The following is a 21,009-nucleotide window of genomic DNA, read 5'->3' as shown; positions in this document are numbered from 1 at the left end:
CACATTATTGGCTACAGGCTTATCTTTTACCTTAATTTGTCATGAAGAAATCCAAGTATTCATGGCAGCAAATTTTTGTACTGTTGTATAGTTTAAAATGCAGGAGTATATACATAGATACAAAATATTATTAAATTATTAAGTAAGCCTAATTTTATAAAATTTAATTATGTTTCTTTTGTCTGGGTAAGAGACATTGAGCAAATATATTTTCAGTTCAGATAAAGGTTCTGTAGCTTACACCTTCCTTAAAAAAAAAATCTGAAGCAGCTCTTATGAGCATTTCATTCTGCTATAATATTCAATAATTTAAATTTTATTAGTGTTATTGGAAGAAAATGCTATTAATTAGGCAATGAGAGAAACCTGAGTTTCTTTTATGAATTTCAGTAATCTTCAATAATAGTCAAATGAACAAAAATAATTACTACTTTTTGAATTTTTAAAATTTGAGTGCCCTAATAAAGGGCTAAAAAGATCGGTTTCTTATTTTAAAACACAGTTTTAGTGGCTGGCTCTCTGATACGTTTTATGGAAATTAGATGCATTTCTCTCACATGATGAAAAGTATATTAACTGATAGTATTTACTCTCTAAAAAACTGAGCTCGTCAAACATATGACGTCATCAAAGACAGGTGGCTAATTCCATGTACATCGAGGCTACACGCGCTCTTTTTACTTAGAACATTCACTCCTCAGTGATGGATTTATCTGTGCTACCCCTTGTTCTAAGTGGCCTCTATGGAGCAGTTTTTATAAACGAATGTGTGCCCTTCACGTCATCTAGTGTTTTAACATGACCTACTGATGACAGGTAACTTTCTGAAATGTTTATTAAACAAAATTCAAAGTTGAAAAATAGATCTATGTCCTAGAAAGCTGGAAGAACCTACTACACCCAGTGTATAGAGCAGGGTTGCTGCACCGCAGCACTGTTGAGGTTTGGGGCTGCACGTTTCCCTGTTCGAGGGCCCCGCCCTGGGCGCTGCAGGACGTCAAGCAGCATCGCAGGTCTCCACCCAGCAGCTGCCACGAGCACCTCCCCCGGGAGGGGGGGACAACCACAAGCTCTCCAGTCATGGCCCACGCCCTCTGGGGGGTAAGGTCACCCCCAGCTGAGAATCACTGCTTCGTAATGTTTACTGAACAGATGAGAATTTGCCCTGTGTGAGGAACCAAGTAATTCGCAGGGGTAGGAACGGCTGGGAAGTGATTACACTGGACTTCAAAGCCCTTGACTGTATCTTTTATCGCCACTGAAAGTCCGATCAAAAGGCTGAATTTGGACTTGTGTCTGTATCACGTGAGTATGAATATTAATTTTGTCCTACGAATCAGTCAGTGTCATTTGTGATAACGGCTTATTAATGCCCTTTCTTAACACCATGTGCTGTGGAGTTCCTCAAGTTTACTCATTCCTACGATTGCAAATATCTCAATGTTGTTACGCAAACTTTGACGTCGTGACCAGAACACAGAGGCTAAATATCTGTTGCATGTACTTTAAGATTCATTTAAAATATAAATGCACAAAGATGGCGACTCTTATCTACGGTTTTGCGTGGCCAGACTGAGCTTCTTACCTCTACTGAACATTTTAGCAAGTTATACACCATCCACAGGGTGATTAACAGAGGTCTGTATGTGAAGCTGTTACGACTTTTTCTTGACTTAACTATAGTGTGCAGATAACACAACGGCTACCTTCTCATCCAAATGGCCTGTAGAAATCATGTCCCTTAGAGAGGTCATTGAAAGTCAATATTTATTTATGTATGTAATAAAAAATGTTTGATTTCTGTGTGTGTCTATTATGTTATTTAGGGAGAAGTAATCTTGTAAAAAAAAATTTGTAAAAAACAAGAAAGCACTGTAAATAGGCTGATACTCTGTGACTCATTATTTTCATGTTAGAGTCTGTACATACTGATTCCGTAATAAAGGATCTTTAAACCCACGCAGTGGACTAGACTCGTTTCCTGAAAACACGCACACACACACGCACGTGCACACGCACACGCACGCACATGTTCTTTCCATTTAAAAAGAAAAACTAACAGTTTCCTACGGCCCCAGAGAGATGCAAAAAGCCCCACTCCCCTGTCAGCACGAAGGGAATTTGAGGTCTGGTAAGTGCAACAAGGCAGCACGTCAGCCTGAAGAAGGTATCCTGGACTTGGACAGTCGGCGCTTCAGCGTTCTTTCATCGCGTTTACAGCCCTGACTCCTGATGGTTTTGGTGGCATTTTCTATCAATAGTCTACAAGTTTAAATCGCTCCCCGCCCCCAGGATGTATCCATAAAAGGCTAGGTATGTGCAGCGCTAATAAGCTTTCACCCACACCCCGGTGTTTTCAACACCAAAGGCCAGTGACGGCTGCGGTCTCCGCTCCCCATGCAGCGTCTGGAGAGGTTCCGGCGGCCGCCACGCTGGCAGGCGCTGTGCCCACAGCATCTCCACGGGGGACTTAGAAGAGTGCTCTTCCATAAAGCACGAGGAGGAAGGTGTTAACGTACGGAAGCCGGGATTATTTTTCTCTCCATAAAATCACCTATTTATTTATTTATTAGACACTCACTCAGCAGAAACGTCCTTAGTCTCTGCCGTTGCCTGGTCCTGCTCTACAGCTGGGGACACTGACCAAGCCTGGCAGGTGCCAGGTTTTCAGGGGTCTTCCTCTAGGAGAAAGAGACTGGCAATAAGGACATCGCACGTGTGAAAAGCCAGGGGGTGAAAAGGCCGCGCAGCGCTGGGTTAGGGAGCGGCCGTGGGGTGCTGAGGATGGAGGTTCAGGCAGGACGCATTGCGGGCTCACCGTTCAGCTAAGCCCCGACGGATGGGAAGAAGCGGTGGCCGTGGCCGGGGACCCACACTGAGACGGGGGCACAGCCCTGGGGCGCGAGCCTCTCAGCTGTGCGTCTGGGGTTACTGCCGAGGGGCGTCCGAGCCACTTGTCCTGCCTTTGGTCTTTCCTAGTCGCTACTTCAAAATGATGGGATTTGCCTGACAAAAATCACGTAATCGTTTGTTTTGTTTCTTTGTAATCAGAAGCCGTTACATGGACAGAGTCTGAAAATTACTGGCCGCTGACCAGAACGAACAAACAATGGTGATAGATTCTTTGTAAACAGTATTAGCGACACCTAAGAATCTGGACGCAAACGGTGCCCTGTTGCGTGACTGCATTTTTGTGAACTTTCTAGACCAGGAAAGTCCATGGAGGCAGAAGACAGATGGGTGGTTGCCTGGGGCTGCGGGGAGGGGATGGGAAGTGACTACTTCATGGGGGACGGGCTTTGCTTTTGGAGTCGGTGAGACTGTTTTGGAACTGGACAGAGAGGATGGCTGCGCACTTTGAACGTGAACTAAAGGCCACTGAATTACACACTTAAACTGGCCCGGTTGATGTCATGTGAGTCTTAACTTCAATAGAAACAAATACTGGCAATACCACCTCGTCGCCAAACACAAACGCACGCATATATCGTGTTCAGTTTCAGTAGTAAGTGAAACTTATTTGCAGGGTAGCTTATCCCTCTGATTTTCAAGTGAAAAGTAAGCAGAAGTGACGCCGCAGACGGCACGTTCCTGGCCTTGATCTTGACCAGGGAGAGTCTGGGTTCAGTCCCACTCCTCCCGGGCATCCTGTCGGAGGTGGCGCCCCTCCTGCCGCTGAGCCCCAGGGCCAGCTGGCTGAGCCACCGAGGCTTCAGCACCGAGGTCCCACCGGCCCCGGCCCCCCAGCCTCCTCCCACCTGTGGCGCTGCCCTGGTCCGAGCCGGGGTCTGAGGCGTCACCGCCCCACAGCTGCGGGCCCGTTGCCCCTCCGACTGGCGTCCACCCTCCCTGCTTCCAGCCACCCCTGCCACGGGCGGAGGGGCTGTGGGCTCCTGGCCCAGAGCCCGGGCTTGCGACTTACAAGGGAAACTCCACTTCCACACATTCTTGACCCCCTGAGCTAGACTATGGGGCTCACAGGGGTGGAGGGCTGGTGGAGGGCCGTGGCAGAGACTCAAAACCAATGAACGTTTTCAGTACGATTTCCTTTGCGGAGAGGCTTTCACGCAGGTGTGTCTTGGGAACATGACTTTGTTATAAATTGGAGAACATGTTTACGTACAACAGCCGCTTACGGAAAATGCCCCGCTCGGCGAGGTAGCTGTGGGTGACAGGGAGAATTTTTAAAAGAGTAGGAACTGGGCCCCCTCTTGTGCTGTGACACATGGAGTGTGACGGTCACGTTCCACCCCCCGCCCCCCACTGCAGTTTGCAGCCAGATCGGGGGCCGACAGGTCCCAGGAGACCCAGGCCCCAGGCGACAGCACCAACAATTCAACTCCTGCAGCCACTGCGCCCCTGCCCCAGCGCCAGCCAACTCCACACTGCAGCCAAGCACTAGGTCTGCGACGAGCACAACGGACAAGGGTACGTGACCTTGGCCTGCCTCTGGGCAGGACCGCGGATGCCTGCACAGGCAGTGGGTAGGGTGCTGTGACCACACAGGCCTCAGTGCTCCACCCCTCACCTCCTTGGGGACAGAGCACACACTTAAGGGCAATGGAGCCTTATGAAACCTGGCCTTCAAGGCTTCTACGCCAACGCCTAGGGAGCAGACCCTGCCCCCCGAGAGGGCTGTGACAGCCGTGGAGCAAAGAGGAGGCCCCGCCCGACGTCCAGTGCAGGCTCTGGTCACGATGCCCGTCGCGCACCCCCTCTCAAGGGGATGACGGCCAGCACAGCAAAGAAAGATGTGGCTGGCATCCATACCAAAAAAGCCCTCACACCAAAAATACCGGACTCACAGTTTACATGGAAACACTCCCGCGTACGAATACCCCTTCAGACCACAGGCGATAACTGTTTCTCCTAAATTCACAGAGACAAGGAAAGTAAAATGCAAAAGCAGACAAACTACACCCAATTAAAACAACAAGAGAAGCCCCCTGAAAGAACAAATAATGAAACGGACCTCACCAGTCTACTAGACCCTGAGTTCAAAAAGGAGGTAATAAAAACGCTAAAGGAATTAAGAAAGATTATTGATAGAAATGCAGAGTACTGTAACAAGGGAGTAGAAAGTATAAAGAGGAACCAGTCAAAATTAAGACAACTCAATTGCCGAGATAACAACCGATCTAGAAGCAATGAATAGGAGACTAAGTAATGCAGAAGAATGAATAAGTGATCTGGAAGACAGAATAAAGGAAATCACCCAATCAGAACAGCAGACAGAAGACAAATGAAAAAAATGAAAGCAACGTAACGAGATCTATGCGATAATATAAAGCATGCCAACCTACCCATAACAGGGATCTCAGAAGGAGAAGGAAGAGAAAAGGGGATCGAAAATGTATGTCAAGAAATTATGGCTGAAAACATCCCAAACCTAAAGAAGGAAACAGATATCCAGGTACAGGAAGCACAGAGGGTTCCAAACAAGATGAACCAAACGGACCCACACCAAGACATACCATAATTAAAATGGCAAAACTTAATGAGAGGATTCTAAAAGCAGCAAGAGAAAAATAGTCAATTACAAGTGAACCCCGACAAGGCTACCAGCTGCTTTCTCTGCAGAAACGTTGCAGGCCAGAATACAGTGGCAAGATATATTCAAAGTCCTGAAAGGGAAAAACCTGCAACCTAGGATACTCCACCCAGCAAGATTATCATTTAGAATAGAAGGAGAGAAAGAATTTCTCGGTGAAGCAAAAACTGAAAGAATACAGCAATACTAAACCTATCCTAAAAGAAAAATGGAAAGGCCTTCTCTACCTAGAAAAGAAGCAAGAATCTATAGGAATGGGAAAATCACAATAGGAAAGCACATACGTAAAAGGACTGAAAATCACCTAAGCAAGCCAGTACACAGATTAAAAAAGAATCAAAACAATTCTGTAGAAGTGATTATAACTACAATTAACAGCAAAAGGATAAACAACATTAAGATGTAAAATAGGACACTAAGATCACAAAATGTAGGAGAGGGAAGTAAAAAAATGTAGATCTTCTAGAATGTGTTTGAACTTATATTACTATCAGTCAAAAGCAAGTAGGTATAGTTACGGGTTAACATACCCAGGGTAACCACAAATCGAAAACATACAAGAGAGTCACAAAAGCCAAAAAGAAAGAAACTCAAGCATATTATAAAAGAAAACCATCACATCACAAAAGGAAAAACAAAAAAGAAGAAATGAACAGAGAAGAACTACAAAACGAACTGCGAAACAAAGTTTACAATGGCAGTAAGGACATACCTATCAATAATTACTCTAAATATCAATGGACAAAATGCTCCAATCAAAGGACACAGAGTGGAAGACTGCATAATAAAACAAGAACCTACAATATGCTGCCTACAAAAGACACACTTTAGGGTGAAAGACATATACAGACTGAAAGTGAGGGGATGGAATACCTATCAGAACGGCTATCATCAAAAAGAACACAAATAACAAGTGTTGGTGAGGATGTGGAGAAAAGGGAACCCTTCTACACTGTTGGTGGAAATGTAAATTGGTGCAGCCACTGTGGAAAACAGTATGGAGGTTTCTCAAAAAACTAAAAATAGAATTACAATATGACCCAGCAATTCCACTCCTGTGTATATATCTGAAAAAAACAAAAACACGAATTCAAAAAGATACATGCACCCCAATGTTCATAGCAGCATTATTTACAACTGCCAATATATGGAAGCAACCTAAGTGTCCATCAACAGAGGAATGGATAAAGAAGATGTGTATACATACACACACACACACACACACACACAAACACACACACACACACACAGGAATACTACTCAGCCATAAAAAATGAAATTATGCCATTTGCAGCAACATGGATGACTTGGAGGGCATTATGCTAAGTGAAATAAGTCCGACAGAGAAAGACAAATACATATGGTAACACTTATGTGTGGAATCTAAAAAATAAGACAAACCAGTGAGTATAACAAAAAAGAAGCAGACTCACAGATATAGAGAACAAAGTACTGGTTACCAGTGGGGGTGTGGAGGGACAATATAGGGGTTGGAGACTGGGAGATACAAATTATTGGGTGTAAGACAAGGATGTATTGTACAACATGGAGAATAGAGCCAATATTTTGTAATAACAGAAAATGGAGTGTAATCTTTAAAAATTATATAAAATTTTTAATTAAAAAAAATATTTAAAAATAAAAATCATAAGTTAAAAAATAAAGATATTTTCCTGCAACCTGAAAAAAATGGGTCAATGATCAAATTTAAGAGGAAATCAGAAAACACCTTGAGACAAATGACAACGAAAATACAACTTTACAAAAATCTATGGGATGCAGCAAAAGCAGTGTTAAGAGGGAATTTCTTAGCAATACCTGCCTTCCTCAAGAAACTAGAAAAATCTCAAACAACCTAACCTACCACACTTCAAAGAATTAGAAAAAGAACAAACAAAACCCAAAGTCAGAAGAAGGAAGGAAATAATAAAAATCAGACAGGAAATAAACAAAACAGAGATCACAAAAACAAAAAGATCAATAAAACCAAGAGCTGGTTTTTCGAAAAGATAAACAAAACTGACAAAACTCTAGCCAGGCTCATGAAGAATAAAGGAGAGAGGACCCAAATAAACAAAATAAGAAATGAAAGAGGAGAAATAACAACTGGTACTGCAGAAATACAAAAAATCATAAGAGAAAACTATAGTTTTCTATAGTTAGTTACATGCCAATAGTTACATGCCAACAAACTGGACAGCCTAGAAGAAATGGGCAAGTTTCTGGAAACACACAGCCTGCCAAAACTGAGTCAAGAAGAAATAAATAACTGTAATAGGCTGATCGCTAGCTAGAAGTGAAATAGAATCTATAAAAACAAAAACAAAACAAACAAACAAACAAACCTCCCAGCAAACAAAAGTGCAGGACTGGACATCTTCACTGGGTAATTATACCAAACATACAAAGAAAAACTTATACCTATTGTTCTCAAACTAGTCCAAAAGATTGAAGAGGAGGGAACACACCCAAATTCTTTCTATGAAGCCACCATCACCCTGATACTAAAACCAGACAAAGACACTACAAGAAAGTAAAAGTACAGGCCAATATCTTTGATAAATATAGATGCAAAAATCCTTAACAAAATATTAGCAAACCAAATCCAACAATACATCAAAAGGACCATACACCATGATCAAGTTGGATTCATTCCGGGTTCACAAGGATGGTTCAATATACACATATCAATCAATGTGATACACATTAACAAAAAAAAGACAAAAACCACATGATCATTTCAACAGAAAAAACATTTGATAAAACTCAATGTCCATTCATGATAAAAAAAAAAAACTCTCACCAAAGTGGGTATAGAGGGAACATATCTTAACATAAAAGCTATTTATGATAAACCCACAGCCAACATAATTCTCAACAATGAAAAGCTGAAAGGCGTCCCACTAAATTCAGGAACAAGACAAGGATGCCCACTCTTGCCACTTCTATTGAACATAGTATTGGGAATCCTAGTCACAGCAGTCGGACAAGAAAAATAACTAAAAGGTATCCAAATTGGAAAGAAAGAGGTAAAATGGTCCCTATTTGCAGATGACATGATAATCTATAGAGAGAACCCCAAAGACTCCATACAAAAACTATTAGAATAAATGAAGTCAGCAAGGTAGTAAGATAGAAAATCAACATACAGAAATCTGTTGTATATCTTTACACTAACAATGAAATATCAAAAAAAAAAAAAAAAGCAACAAGCCAATCCTGTCTAAAATTTCATTAAAAAAAATACCTAGGAATAAAGTTAATCAAAGAGGTGAAAGACCTATATGCTGAAAACTATAAAACACTGAGAAAGGAAAATGAAGATGATTCAAAGAAATGGAAAGATATCCCATGCTCTTGGATTGGAAGAATTAATATTGTCAAAATGGCCATACTACTCAAAGGAAGCTATAGATTTAATGTGATCCCTATTAAAATACCCATATTTTTTCACAGAACTAGAACAAATAATCCTAAAATTTGTATGGAACCACCAAAGACCCAGAATTGCCAAAGCAATCCTGAGGAAAAAGAACAAAGCTGGAGGCATAACCCTCGCAGACTTCAGACTATCCTACAAAGCTACAATAATCAAAACAGTGTGGTACTAGCAAAAAAAACAAACAAAAAAAACCCAGACATATAGATCAATGGAACAGCATAGAGAGCCCAGAAATTAACCCACACACCTGTAGTAAATTAACCTATGACAAAGGAGGCAAGAATATATAATGGAGAAAAGACAATCTCTTGAGCAAGTGGTGTTGGGAAAGCTGGACAGCAGCATGTAAATCAATGAAGTTAGAATATTCCCTCACACCATACACAAAAATAAACTCAAAATGGCTTAAAAACCTAAATGTAAGACATGATACCATAAAACTCCTAGAAGAGAACATAGGCAAAACATTCTCAGACATAAATCATAGCAATATTTTCTTAGATCAGTCTCCCAAGGCAAAAGAAATAAAAGCAAAAATAAACACATGGGACCTAATCAAACTTATAAGCTTTTGCACAGCAAAGGAAACTATCAACAAAATGAAAAGACAACCTAATGAACGGGAGAAAATACTTGCAAACGACACGACTGACAAGGGATTAATATCCAAAATATACAAACAGCTTATACAACCCAATGACAAAAAAAAAAACAAACAACCCAATCAAAAAATGGGCAGAAGACCTAAACAGACATTTCTCTAAAGAAGACATACAGATAATCAACAGGCACGTGAAAAAGACGCTCAGCATTGTTAATTATTAGAGAAATGCAAATAAAAGCTACAATGAGGTATCGCCTCATACAGGTCAGAATGGCCATCATCAAAAGGTCTACAGTTAATAAACGCTGGAGAGGGTGTGGAGAAAAGGGAACCCTCCTACACTGTTGGTGGGAATGTAAATTGGTGCTGCCACTATGGAGAAAAGTATGGAGGTTCCTTAAAAAACTAAAAATAGAGCTACCATATGATCCAGCAATCCCACTCCTGGGCATTTATCTGGAAAAAATAAAATCTCTACTTCAAAAAGATACATGTACCCCAATGTTCACTGCAGCACTATTTACAATAGCCAAGACATGGAAAAACCCACGTGCCCATCAGCAGACAACAGATTTAAGAAAATGTGTCATACACACACACGCGCGCACGGGCACACACACACACAGAGGAATATTACTCAGCTGTAAACAAGAATGAAATATTGCCATTTACAGCAACGTGGATGGACCTAGAGATTATCATACTAAGTGAAGTCAGTCAGACAGAGAAAGACATATGTTATATCATATCATTTACATGTGAAATCCAAAAAGTAATACAAATGAATCTATATACAAAACAGAAACAGACTCACAGACATAGAAAATAAACTTATGGTTACTAAAGGGGAAAGGGAACAGGGGGATAAATTAGGAGTATGGGATTAACAGTTACACACTACTGTACATAAAATAGATAAGCAGCACAGATTTACTGTATAGCACAGGGAACTATATTTAATTTCCTGTAATAACTGCAATGGAAATTATTCTGAAAAAAAATATATAAATATATAACTGAAGCATTTTGATGTACACCTGAAACTAACACAATATTGCAAATCAACTATACTTCAACAACAACAAAAAAGGAGTAAAGGGAAATTATTACCCTAGAATTTCATCCGGTTTCCCTCAATGGTTAACATCTTCCAAAACTGTACTGTAGTACAGTATCATAACCGGGAAACTGCCATCAACACCATCCATAGAACTTATTCAGCTGCCATTGGATTTACATGTGCACATGTGTGTTTGTATTTAGTTCTATGTGATTTTATTATATGTGTACATGCCATTGTTTTTTAAGCAAAAGAACATCTAAAATACCATAACTTAAAGAAATTCATTTTAAGGAAGTATTGTATATTTTTGCAATTTCCCTCAGGTTGAATGCTATTTGCTTCATGGATGATTTTAACTTTAATGTTATCGAAACGATCAACTCAATATGCGTTCGATACTGTCTTGAATTTCAGGCAATGAATTGTTTTCCTAAAGCTGCATGCATACCAGTTCTGTCTATAAGGATCTGTCTTGTCCAATGAAACTAAATTTATGTATAAGTAAAATCCACAGATTTGAAAACTCATTTCATGGATTGAGAGGAATGTAGGTGCGTATTTATGATCTAGAAGTGGGTTTTAGGGAGGAAAAAAAAAGGAACGGTGAACTTCGTTCCTGTTTAGCAAGTCAGACCTTGCCTAAAGTAGGAAATAGATCTGGGTTTCAGATGAACGTAACGCTTAAAGGTAAGTTCGGAACAAACACCTCCAGTTGTGAGCATGCGTCCCACCCCGGCTCAGATGCTTTCAAACCCAGTTGCCTATTAGATCCCAGGGGAGTTTAAACCAGTGTCTTCCGGCACCTTCAGGTCTGGAGTGAAGCGTGGACATCAGGGCTGTTTCAAAGGGTCCCTTGGTAATTCTAAGATGTTCCCATGGTGAGAACCAGTCCTCCTCACCCTGAGGAGGTGCTGAATAGAACATGTTATAAACATCCTGCTTGTGGAGCTGAAGAAGTAAAAGTCATACTAAAGCATCACATTCTGATTACACCGGACTGAACCGAAGTTTTTCTCCCCTAGTTTATGCTTGAGTAAATGATACCTAAAGATGTAGCTGCAGATCTGAGGATGCACGCAGATATATACAGGTGTAGACGGATGCAGGTATTCCTATACACAGACGTCTCCCGTTCAGTCTTTTGGGTGTAATTGAGAATTTATTGTGGGACACATTGATAAAACACAGGGGAGTCAAATCTAGTTTTGGATATTCTAGTGTGTGTGTTAGTAGAAGTTACATTTCTTTCCTGGCTGTTGTGGAAGACCTTTCACAGAGGCAGCTTAAGTGGTTTAAATGCAGTCTTGGGGAGCCAATTAGAATAGAGCAGTCAGTGTACTTACAGCCCCAGGTCATGTGCGATCCAAACCTGACTCCGACTGACCTTTTCACCCCAGGTATCTCTCTCCTCATCTCAAACAATGGCCCATCACATGCAGTTGGGTTCATTACCAATAATGGAAACCACCCCTCATTCCTTTGTGGATTGGACACGGCTGGTATTGCACTGGGTTGATCGTTTGATTGTAAGACACCCTTTGTATCTTACTGGAGAAACGGCTAATAGAATCAACCCCAGAGCTAACACTGAGAGGACAAACTGTAAAGCACTTGGCTAAGGGTGCTATTTGCATTAACTCATTCATTTCTACCATCCAGGAGGCAGACAGCATCTGCAGGCTCACAAGGATGAGACATAAACGGTTCAAGTCAATTGCTCAGATCAGGTAGCTGGTGAGTTCCCGAGCATGAAGATGAACCCAGGCCACAAATGTCAGGCCAGCACCCTAGCCGGTAACCACTGAACTCTGCCTGCCAGCCTGTCCTCCATCAGCTCCAGTTACAAAATTAACCACTGAACTCTGTCTGCCAGCCTGTCCTCCATCAGCTCCAGTTACAAAATTAACCACTGAACTCTGTCTGCCAGCCTGTCCTCCATCAGCTCCAGTTACAAAAGATACCGCGTAGCCTTTATAAGTAAGCACGGGATCTTACATATGTGTGTGTAAATAGATGCTTATGAAATACTACGTATATATGTTTATAAAATACTATGTATACATGTGTAACACATGTAGATATATATATATGAAATGTAAATGGTACTAAATATATCTTTTTATGTATATATGTGACTTGCTAGGTAGGAGGGTTTTTGCTTGTTTGTTTATCCGGTTTTGTTTTTGTTTTTGGAGTTACCCTCAAGGATTCCCTGAGAATCTGGATGGTGGAATGTCCCTAGGGCTTCTGGACTGATTGTAACATGCAGCCAGACAGAGAACCACTGCCTCTGCCTTACGGGGTCGTCCAAACTCTCAGACAGAACTGAAGTCTTTTGCGATGTGCCCACAGCATAATTTTCTTGCAGTATGGCTTGGGTTTGGCGACTGGAATGCAGACTAATAGATACGGGTAACCGTGAAGTTCTTTTAAAAAATCTTTTCCTTTTTTCTCTCCTCCTTCCCTTACCCAGATAGCAGGGGAGAAATCATAACTGTTTTATTTATTTTACACAGAAAATCGTCCTTACATGTTTGTTTCTGAGTAAATTTGGGAAACCAGGAGACATACTTTTAAGGACTTGGTTGACCATCTGAATGAAAGTGCTGCATTTATACAGTCATCAGTTTTGTTTGCAATGACTCACCCTGGGGTTGGCAAATACTTGCCAGTCAGATGGTAAATTTGGAAGTCTGCCTAGAGGTTTTAAGAAAAGAATTAAAAAGAAGCTCCTTTTTGCAGGTTTGATGTGACTGAATGTTCCGGGTGGTCTGGAATACAGAACAGGTGGTGAGGTCTGTACTCTTGGCTCCTGCCACGTTTCTGAGCTCTCGATATCTGCCCAGTCCCTAGACTGCAAGTTGAAGATGCATTTACAGGGGCAGGTGTTTCCCAGTACTTTTTTTTTTTTTTTTTTTTTTTTACTGTATTTGTATATAAATAAGTGATTATTGGATGAACTCTATCAAAGGTTAAACACATATATCATGGGGTAATTAATTTCTTTAAAACACGTTTATTGACTAAGCAGTAGATGAAGGCCCGGTATCCCTGTTTGTCTACGTGAGGATAATTATAATTTCTTCCAAAATAATTGCATGCAATGGTTTAAGATTTGACAGTGAAAGGATTTACCAGTCCTCCGTTCCCAGAGGTAGTCATGCAAGAGGGAAGAGTTGCTGAAAGACGCCCCAATATTTGCAGGAACAGCGATGCAGATCATTTCCGTACTCTCCTTATCATCAGATTCACTCACACTTCCTTCCTCCAAAGCATCAGGGTGTGACTCTGGTTCCAGGCTGACGCGTTGTCACCCGCCTCCCCCAACCCCATCTATAGGACTGTCCCTTGGGATCTCCCAGAGGCTCCCAGAGGTGTTCCAGACCGAAGCCCAGGCCCAGTTCTGTTCACGTGGCAGGAAAGGCACAGGCTGGCCCCTGCAGCTGTGGTCCAAGCGCTGGCGTGAATGCTCCACACGGCGTGCACAAAACCCCTGGGCACCTTCACCCCTGTGCGTTTACAGGTGCCGGACTGTCGTTTGGCCACGTGCCAGCTTCCCCAAGAACCAATGAAGCCAAAACATCAGCATTTACCCAGTTGCTGACAAGCCAGCACCTGTAAAAAGCCAAAGAAGACACCGGGGGATGCGGGTGGGAGTCACCCAGGGCGCAGCACCTCCATCCCGCCCGCGGGCTTGGCAGCGCAAGCTGGCCGACTGCAGCCCCGCTGTGTTACGTGAGATCAGCTTAAATCAACACGCATTTTACAGCAGACAGCACGGCTGAGGGCCTGAGACCTGTCTCTTATGGAGACGGACGGCGAGCTCTGTGGAGTCTCCAAAAGTCTTCAAGAGATGAACCTTGGGCGTGATTTTTTTTTTTTTTTTTTCTCACCGCCTTCGGAAGTCATTTTTGAGGGCTGCTTTTTGCTGTGGAGTTTTTGGTCCATCCTCATCATCCGCCCCCCCCCCCCCCACACACACACACAGAGCATGTAGGGCTCGGCTGGAGCCTGTTTTCTTGATGTCTGTCCAGAATCAAAAGGCAAGGAAGCTTTAGTACCAGAAACAAAGGCTGGGCTTTGGGGGTGGGAGAGGGCCTTCCAGTCAATGCTGGCTTAAAGGGGGAGAGCTTATCCGCGTCCACAAGCGCACTTTGTCGACCCAGGGAGGCCTGTACGGCTGACCGCCCTGCTCAGTGATGAACTGCTGATGGTGGGTGGGAGGCGGGAAATGGAAGCGGGACATCTGATCAGGAAATCACTCGGAAGCTCCAGCCCACTGGGGAGCCAACGCAGACAACGGGCCTCGATGCTCCTGGCCACCAGGGAAGCTCTGAAAACGGACCTTGGAGTCCAATCCAGTAACTCTCCAAGCCACGCTTTCTCGAGAAAGCCAGAGTCTATGCATCCCCATGAGTGTCTATGCTTTATCGCTGCATTTGAAATTGGTATGCCACTCCTTATTAACTTGCTTAAAAATTGGTACTGAAACACTCAGGTGGGAGACACACACATCTATTAAATACGGAAAGTTCCTGTTTCTTACTCCCTACCTTCTCAGCGACCCAGAGGTACACGTTGCTAATATCTTCACGTGTATCCTTGCATCCCTTCCTCTGTGATTTTACAGAGCAAAATCTTTTTACATAAATTCAAACTATATGCACTGTTCTTCAACTTGCCTTTCTCATCCATTAATACATCGTGTTGAACTGTCCATGTCAAGGCATACAAATCTATCTTTTTCTAATCAGAATGTCATAGATTTGAATATCACCAATTACATAATCATTTTTCAAGGGATGGAGTTTGAAGACTCAAAATTCTTCCCTTGAAGACTGGCTAGCTTTAGTGACGCATTTTTTATGAACACAACAGGGGTGAAAGTGACCCTGCATGACTTTTAAATCTAGGTCACAGAAGGTAACGCTCTCTCTCTCTCTCTCTCTCTCTGTGTCTCTTGTCTTGCTCATGGGACCCAGCGGCCATACCATGAGGAAGCCCCAGCTTCATGGACAGGCCCATCTGCTGTGGTCTTGATGACCAGCCTGCCTCAACCACCAGACACATGAGTGAACAAGCCTCCAGAAAAATCCAGTCATTGGCCAAGTGGGGCAGGATGGATGTGAGTGAAATTCTTAAACAGCTAAGCCCTACTTATATAACGAGTGAATGCAACGCTCTTTAGATAGTTTCCCTGTCGGATATGGAGCAGCCTAGAGTCTGAAATAGGGCATTTTTATGTTTTTCTTAATTTTTAAAAATTTATTTATTTATTTTACTTCTTGATATTTTTAAAACATCTTTATTGGAGTATAATTGCTTTACAATGGTGTGTTGGTTTCTGCCGTATAACAAAGTGAATCAGCTATACACATACATATATCCCCATATCCCCATATCCCGTCCCTCTCGCGTCTCCCTCCCACCCTCCCTATCCCACCCCTCCAGGTGGTCACAAAGCACCGAGCTGGTCTCCCTGTGCTATGCGGCTGCTTCCCACTAGCTCTCTATTTGACATTGGGTAGCGTGTATATGTCCACGCTACTCTCTCACTTCGTCCCAGCTTACCCTTTCCCCTCCCCGTGTCCTCAAGTCCATTCTCTATGTCTGCGTCTTTTGAAATAGGGCATTTTTAGAGGGAACTCTTTGGGCGATTTTGGAAAATCTTGGAGCAGGATGTTGAGAACTGTTTTGAGTCACCCACAGGAACTTTTTTCTTCTATTTTACCAAGTGCATCTTTCAGAGAACACAGGGAGGCCTCTTCTGAACCATTCTGTAGTAGAATCACAAATAGGGACCGACAGAGTACAAGGTGCCTAAAACACAGGGTGGGGGGGGGGGGGGGGGGACGGGAGGGAAGGAGGGGCTTCACTCTCCCAGACTCCCTCTCCCCAAGCACAGCCACGGGCTCCAAACATTTTTTTGTTCACTGACACCTACTAGTAAATGTTTTTAAGCATTCATCTTCAACTTGTTCGTACTTATTACTTTGCAAATAATATGCGTGCATTATTGTGTTCATATAACATTTACATTGTAAAACCAACAGAACTCTGAAAAGGATGGTATTAACATAAAATTATAAGCAAAAATATTTTTCCATGTATTTTTATGTATAAATAATGCATATTCGCTTTTATTATCCTAAAAATATATAATTTGAAAAGATACATTAGCTTTAATGACGTCCAGGATGGTTGACTTTTAATTATTTTGCTAATTATAATGGCTTAATAATATAATTAGCGATGATCTCCAGATATAATACATACTCCGGGGAAGTTCACGGCTATCAACAGTGTATGTAAATTCACATCCTTTTTAAAAAAATAAATTTATTTATTTATTTATTTTTGGCTGTGTTGGGTCTTCGTTGCTGCGCGTGGGCTTCCTCTAGTTGCGGCGAGCGGCGGCTACTCTTCATTGCGGTGCGCGGGCTTCTCATTGTGGTGGCTTCTCTTTGTTGCGGAGCACAGGCTCTAGGCACGTGGGCTTCAGTAGTTGCGGCATGCGGGCTCAGTAGTTGTGGCTCGCGGGCACTAGAGCGCAGGCTCAGTAGCTGTGGCGCACGGGCTTAGTTGCTCCGCAGCATGTGGGATCTTCCCGGACCAGGGCTCGAACCCATGTCCCCTGCACTGGCAGGAGGATTCTTAACCACTGCGCCACCAGGGAATCCCCCTGTAAATTCACATCTTAAATGATGCTCTTGATTACTTCAGATGTGGCAAGTTATTGCTTGTCTGATCTCATTCCATGTTCGTTGTGTTGACCTCATTATGGGGCTAGTGAAAAGCTTCTACTAAGATTAAACAGGAGAAGAGTCAACTGTGCTCTTACCTTGTTCTCTTGGACTTGAGATATGGGTAAGTATTTTCAATCCACAGTTCTTTTATAGGAGAATTTTAAGCTACAAGTCCATTTTATAGGGGCTAGATTAGTTAGACCTGGATGAAATAATCTACAAATCTACTTAACCGTACATAAGGCACATGACACTATAAGTTGGGGATTAAGTAAAAGCCCAGCTCTGGGCTCCTCCAAGCTGCACAAACTCCCAATTTGTCCTCAGGACATCTCGCATTCCCAGGACAGGACATATCCCATCTGTCATGGAACGAAGTGAGGACTCAATATCAAGCTGACCGTTATGAATCAATACATCTTTACATACATAATATATATACTATACATTTATATATATGATATATATATATTATATATATATTTTAAATTGAAGTATAGTTGATTTACAATACCACATTAGTTTCAGGTATACAGCACAGTAATTCAGATATATTTATGTTCTTTTTCAGATTCTTTTCCCTTATAGGTTATTACAAAATATCGAATAGAGTTCCCTGTGTTATACAGTAGGTCCTTGTTGCTTATCTATTTTATATATAGCAGTGTGTATACGTTAATTTTAACCTCCTAATTTATCCCTCTTCCCTCCCCCCCCCCCCCCCCCCCCCGCCAATTTTTCCCTTTGGTAACTATAAGTTTGTTGTCTGTATCTGTGAGTCTTTACATTTTGTAAATAAGTTCACTTGTATCCTGATCTTGCAATCCTACTCCTGGGCAAACTATAGTTTTCCAGAGAAAACTTGAAAAGATACATGCACCCCAATGTTCACAGCAGCACTATTTACAATAGCCAAGACATGGAAGCAGCCTTTGTCAGGCTGACAGATGGATAAAGAAGATGTCACACACACACACACACACACACTGACACACACACAATGGAATACTACTCAGCCATAAAAAAAGAACAAAATAATGCCATTCGCAGCAATATGGATGGACCTAGAGATGATCATACTCAGTGAAGTAAGCCAGACAGAGAAAGACAGACATCATATGATATCGTTTATACGTGGAACTGAAAAAAAAAAAAAAAAAGAAATCAATACATCTTAATCACCCTCTTAATTATTTAACTAGAAATAAACATAAATAGAAGTTATAGTACTTTCTTTCTACATCCAAACTAGTTGTCTTATAAACTTCACCCTATGTTGGGACCACCAGATTAGACAACAACCACTGAAGTACAGCCATAGTGGGACTGTCTGTGGAATTACCTCTGGGGGAATTAACAAAAAAAAAGTTTTTTAGTATTTTTCAGTTTATTTTGTAGATGGGTCAGGCCTGTGGGGGGAAAGACACTTCTTGGGGTACCAAAAAAGGAAATGCCTTAAAGCGGCATTTCCATTTCCACAGATTATACCAACTCTGCTATAAGGACATGAGAGTTATCTAGGGCTGCCCATGTTCTGGTTACACAATCCTCCAGACATTTCTCCAAGGAAATTAGCATTTAAGAAATGTCTGTGTAATGAATGAATAAATGAACAAATGTCAAACACATCAATGACTCACAAGGAGATAAAAAGTTTCGCCTGAATTCTTACATAATCCTTACAGGGCATTCCAACCTTCAAGATGGAGGCCACCAGCACCTGCCCCAGGGAATGGAAGCTGGTTCGTGCTTATGTTGGTGCTCGTGCGCATTTATGGGTCTCCTCGATCCGACAGTCAAATACACTTAATGGTAGTAAAAAGCACTGTTATGTTCAGAAAGCTCTGTTTCCTCCTCCATCTTTTTTTTAAAACTTCTATTCTGAACTACTATGGAGTCCTTGCTAAAGATAAATACTTCTTAGTGACGATTTGTGGAGACCCAATAAAGAATTAAGGATGGGAGCCAACACTGCCCTCTCCTCCTGGTGTTCCCACTCACTCCTCAGTGTGGAAGTGGTACCATGTGTGTCAAGCAACAGTTGGGGGAACTCTGATTCTCACTGTGGCCCAGGAACACCAGAGGAAGCGATGAAGGCCAAGAACAAAAGTCATGCTAATTCGGAGGGGGACACAGGATGTTTCTGAGCTAAAGATCAAGAGACACACACTACAGGGAAAACTAATGGGAGCTGATTTTGAACAACAAAGACTGACTTCCCTAAGTAGCAGACATAGAGTGTATGTTTTCAAAAAAAATTAGATGTGGATTGTTTTGATCAACAATGGATAAAAAAGGAGGGAGGGGAAATAACTGGTTCTTGGAAAAATGTGCCCTTTCTCCATCAGCAGCATGTTTATTCAAGTGTTATCTGTATATCCTAGTAAGTTATTTTGCATCCACTGTTTAGCATGAAAAGCAACAACAAGAAACAATGTTGATATCTGGGTTGATTGAAGGACTCACTGTTTTTCATTTAAACATCGTAAACCCAAGGACAGTTTTATAACTTCTTTGGACACGGTTGTTATATGTAGGACAATTTGTCTTAAGTGGGAATAAATTCTAGTTACCTTTTCCCTGAAAGTGCTTTACCATTTAACTATATTTGTTTTATTCTTTAGGCAATGATAGAGACGGATGCAAACTGTCCGATGAAGCACAAAGACTGGAATCATGTGCCAAGTGAATTTATAGCCCTGAAAAGGCCCCTGCAACGACACTGCTCTTCCCCTGGCTCTTGTGAAAGGAGAATGCTGACCACTGACTCTAGGCTCCCGCAAAATTCAGCTGCATTTCTCACAACAGCATCCCTGCCGACGCCGGGAGACAGAACCCACGTTCACTTCACCCCTCAAGTCTCAGGCGCTTCTGCATTAGGACAACGTCTACAGAGCTCTGCAGTTAGCCGGCGGCATCAGACGGCACAGTGATGGCCGGGGGCGTGGCAACAACTCCTGCGGGGAGATGCACCCGGGAGGCTGTCATCTGAGACGGACTGGAAGAGCCCTGCCTTGGAAAGAAGTCTGCTACTTCAGTGGTTCCGTTTTAAGCAATCCTCCCCAATTCAACTGAGCTTACTTAACCTCCATCAGTGGGGGTATGCAACACCCAAAGATCCAGATCACCATCCCATCGCTCTGTGGATACAGGCTCACTGACATCCTTGGTCACTTCAGTAAACTTCCTCCTGTCTTAAAATCCTTGGTGGACCAGTAATTCACATCCACCAAGTGAATGAAACTGGAAAGGTCAAAGGCAGGCTCTAGCCACTCGCTGGCAGAGTGAGACATCTTCCTTGAGGGTCTTTCAAATCCTAATTTTGGCAGGCATAACTTTCAGGTCTGCTATGTCTTGAACACATTTATTTTTCACATTTAGAACATAAAACTAGTTAATGCATATGAGCTCTGAGGCAACATAGCCTTATAAAGTATCCTGATGTTGTTTAGCAAGTTGACATGAGTCAATGCTAGATGTCAGCAGAAACTGGCTGGTATGCCCCAAGCATTCTTGGGCTCTAAGAACATGTCTGTTACGCAGATCGTGTGGTTTCTATCCTAAATAACAACATGGCACCATAATTAATCAAATGAAGATTTG

This window comes from Eschrichtius robustus, chromosome X (assembly GCF_028021215.1).
Source record: "Eschrichtius robustus isolate mEscRob2 chromosome X, mEscRob2.pri, whole genome shotgun sequence".
Taxonomy (NCBI): domain Eukaryota; kingdom Metazoa; phylum Chordata; class Mammalia; order Artiodactyla; family Eschrichtiidae; genus Eschrichtius; species Eschrichtius robustus.
The sequence above is the reverse complement of the archived record's forward strand: the minus strand, read 5'-3'. Positions refer to the sequence as shown.